This window comes from Coturnix japonica, unplaced genomic scaffold (genome assembly GCF_001577835.2).
Source record: "Coturnix japonica isolate 7356 unplaced genomic scaffold, Coturnix japonica 2.1 chrUnrandom530, whole genome shotgun sequence".
NCBI classification, from domain to species: Eukaryota; Metazoa; Chordata; class Aves; order Galliformes; family Phasianidae; genus Coturnix; species Coturnix japonica.
Window position 1 is genome coordinate 37938 of NW_015439914.1, and position 4539 is coordinate 42476.

General features: G+C 54.2%; 1 protein-coding gene across 1 annotated transcript in view; it reads right to left on the minus strand.

Moving 5' to 3' along the window:
* The window catches only part of LOC107307280 (cytochrome P450 4F22-like), a 20620-nt gene that overhangs the window by 15810 nt on the left and 271 nt on the right, over window positions 1-4539 (minus strand). The gene's annotated exons all lie outside the window — the stretch shown is intronic.

Consider the following 4539-nt stretch of genomic DNA (forward strand, 5'->3'; position numbering starts at 1 on the left):
CCCCATATCCCCCCATATATCCATATCTCCCCCAATACCCCATAGTCCCCCATTGGTGACCCCCTTATCCCCCACATATTTCCTCCGCTATAACCCCTGTATCCCAATATCCCCTCCACAGAGTCCATAGAACACCCCATAGGAGCCGCCATTCCCCCACTATTATCGCCCAATATCCCCGCCTGAGTAAGTCCCCATATCCCCCTAGAGTCCTATAGACATCCCATAGAGCACCATATCCCCAGATGTCCATAGACACCCCATTGACACACCATAGAGCCCCCAACAGAGCCCCATATCCACCATACCCCCCATTAGTGACCCCATATCCCCCCATAGAGCCCCATTGACACCCCATTGAGACCCATTCCCCCATAGAATCCCATAGACCACCCCATAGAGTCGCCATCATCCCCCTCACCCCATATCCCCCCATATCCCCCACTGACACCCGCATTAGAGCCCCATAATCCCCCATAGAGTCCCATAGAACCCCCATAGGGCCCCATATCCCCTGATCCCCTCATAGTGACCCCATATCCCCCCATATCCCCCACTGACACCCCATTGAGCCCCATATCCCCCCATAGAGTCCCATAGACACCCCATAGGGCCCCATATCCCCCCTGATCCCCCCATATTGACCTCTCATATCCCCCAGTAAGACCCCAATTGACACCCCATAGAGCCCGCAATAACTCCCATAATCCCCCATAGAGCCCCATTGACACCCATTGAGACCCATAATCCCCCATAAGGAGCCCATTGAAACACCGCCATTGAGACCATAACCCACCCTTATCCCCCCATATCTCCCCATAGTGACCCCATATCCTCCCATAGAGCCCCATTGACACCCCATAGAGCCCCACAGAGCCCCATATCCCCATATCCCCCTATAATCCCAATAACCCCCCATATCCTCCCCCATAGAGCCCCATAGACACCCCAGAGGCCCATAAGAGAGCCCCATATCCACCCTATCTCCCATGCATCCCCGCTTAGAAGTCCATAGACACACCATAGAAGCCCCATATCCCTCTACACCCCATATCCCCCCAATAGTGACCCATACCCCATATCCCCCCCATATCCCCCATATCCCACAAATCCCCTATAGAGGTCCCATAGACAATACATAGACACCCCCTCAGCCATATCCCCCCCCTTGTCCCACCCCATATCCTACTATAAGTGACCCATACGCCCCCATATCCCCTTTACTCCCCCCATATTCCCCATATCCCACATATTTCAACCATATCCCCTATTGTGACCCTTATCCCCCCATATGAGTCCATAGACAAACCCATAGAGCCCCACTGACACTGCCATAGAGCGCCACAGAGCCCAATATCCCCCCATATCCCCCACAGTGGACCCCAATATCCCCATAAGAGCCCTCTGACCCACCACGAAGCCCCATAGAGAAACCCATACCCCTAAACCCCATATCCCCCATACCCCATACCCCCCAATCATCCCCCCATAGAGACGCCATATTCCCCCGACATCCTCCCCATATCCCCCATAGAGTCCACTAGACAACCCATATAGCCCATATTCACCATATCCCCCATATTCCCATATCCCTACATATCCCCCATAGTTGACCCCATATCCCCATATCCCCCATGTGACCCCATACCCCCATATCCCCCATATCCCCCATATCCCATAACCCCCCCATAGTGACCCCATACCGCCCATAACCCCTCATAATCCCCCATAGTGCCCCATACCCACCCATATCCTATCCCCCGCATAGTGACCCATACCCCCCATATCCCCCATAGTGACCCCATACCCTCCCATACCCCCATACCCCCATACCCCATAGTAACCCCATACCTCGCCATATCCCCATATCCCCCATAGTGGACCCCATAACCCCATACCCCCATACCCCCCATACCCCCCATATGTTGACCCCATATCCCTTCATATCCCCCATACCCCCATATCCCCCATAGTGACCCCATACCCCCATATCCCCATACCATAGTGAACCCATACCCCCATATCCCCAATCCCCCCTCGTAGTGACCCCATGACCCCCATATCCCCATATCCCCATAGTTGACCCATACCCCCCCATAACCCCCATATCCCCCATAGTGGGACCCATATCCCCATCACCCCATATCCCCATAGTGACGCCCATAACCCCCATATCCCTTAACCCCTACCATACCCAACCCCCATATCCCCCATACATCCGTATCCCTTCCCATAAACTTTGTTGGGTAATTCCTTCCATACCCCATCCCCATACCCCCCCAATTAACCCCCATAATATCCCCATACCCATACTCCCCTACCCATATCCCCCCATACCCCCCATACCCCATCCGGCCATATCCCCCATTCCCCCAATTTAATCCCCATTATCCCCCTAATACCCAATACCCCCCATACCCCCATGAACCCCCCATATCCCCCTGACCCATATCCCCCATACCCCCCATATCCCCATATCCCCCATGAATGCCCATGACCCCCATATCCCCATAACCCCCATATCCCCCATATCCCCCATAGTCCCCCATATCCCCATTAACCCCCATATGATCCCCATAGTCCCCATACCCCCATACCCATATGTCCCCATATCCCATCCCCCATACCCCCCATATCCCCATACCTACCCGCATATCCCCATATCCCCCATTGACCCCATATCCCCATCCCCATATGCCACAATTACCTCCATAGTCCCCACATCCCCATACCCTCATATCCCTCCATAGTGACCCCATACGCCCCATATGCCACATCCACTCCCCATACCCCCATACCCCAACATAGTGACCCATACCCCCAAACCCCCTATACCCCATAATCCCATCCCCATATCCCCATCTCCCCAATAGTGACCAGGGTTATCCTCCCAATAACCCCCCCTATCCCTCTATCCCCAATCCCCATATCCATGATCCCCCAAGTGACCCCATAACCCCCCATCCCCATATCCCATATGTGACCATACCCCATACCCCCCATACCCCATACCCCCAATCCCGTTACGCCGGTGGCCGTGACGAATGGTCCCTGACGGTGTCGGGGGTGGGAACCATCCTAGCAACCGGGCAGCCAGGCGGCCACCCACTCAACAAAACAGCAGCGACGGAACCGGGACAGCAAGAGAGTCCACGTCACTGGAGCCAATTCGTCAACCGCTTTGTCGTGCGACGGGCCTGACCCACAAGTGACAGGGACCTCCATACAGGGACAGGGACCCACCAAGTGACAGGGACCCATAAGTGACCGGGACCCACAAGTGACAGGGACCCACAAAGTGACAGTGACCCACATGTGACAGGGACCCACAACGTGACAAGTGACCCACCAGTGACAGGGACCCATAAGTGACAGTGACCCATAAGTGACAGGGACGCCAATAAGTGATAGTGGACCACAAGTGACAGGGACCCATAAGTGACCAGTGACCCATAAGTGACAGTGACCAATAAGTGACAGTGACCCATAAGTGATACTGACCCATAAGTGACAGTGACCAATAAGTGACAGTGACCCATAAGTGACAGGGACCCACAAGTGACAGTGACCCATAAGTGACAGGGACCCATAAGTGACAGGGACCCATAAGTGATACTGACCCATAAGAGATAGAGACCCATAAGTGACAGTGACCCATAAGTGACAGGGACCCATAAGTGACATGGACCCACAAGTGACAGGGACCCATAAGTGACAGGGACCCACAAGTGACAGTGACCCACAAGTGACAGGGACCCACAAGTGACAGGGACCCACAAGTGACAGTGACACATAAGTGACAGTGACCCATAAGGGACAGGGACCCACAAGTGACAGGGACCCATAAGTGACAGGGACCCATAAGTGATAGTGACCCATAAGTGATACTGACCCACAAGTGATAGTGACCCATAAGTGATACTGACCCATAAGTGACAGTGACCCATAAGTGATAGTGACCCACAAGTGATACTGCCCCATAAGTGATAGTGACCCATAAGTGACAGTGACCCATAAGGGACAGCGACCCATAAGTGATAGTGACTCATAAGATATACTGCCCCATAAGTGACACTGACCCATAAGTGATACTGCCCCATAAGTGACAGTGACCCATAAGTGCCATTGCCCCACAAGTGCCATCACCCCATGTGTCCTCACCCCGTAAGTGCCTCCACCCCATAAGTGTGACCACCCCATAAGTGCTACCCACCGCCCCATAAGTGCCCCCACCCCATGAGTGCCACCACCCCATAAGTGTGTCCACCCCATAAGTACCACCCACACTATAAGTGCCCCAACCCCATAAGTTCCCCTGCCCCACAAGTTCCCCCACCCCATAAGTGTCCCCACCCCATAAGTGTGACCACCCCATAAGTTCCCCCACCCCATAAGTGTCATCACCCCATAAGTGCCACAACTCGGTCCCCTCCATTGCCCCATAAGTTCTCCCACCCCATAAGTGCCACCCACGACCCCATAAGTGCCCCCACCCCATAAGTGCCTCCATCACCCCATAACTTCCCCCACCCCATAAGT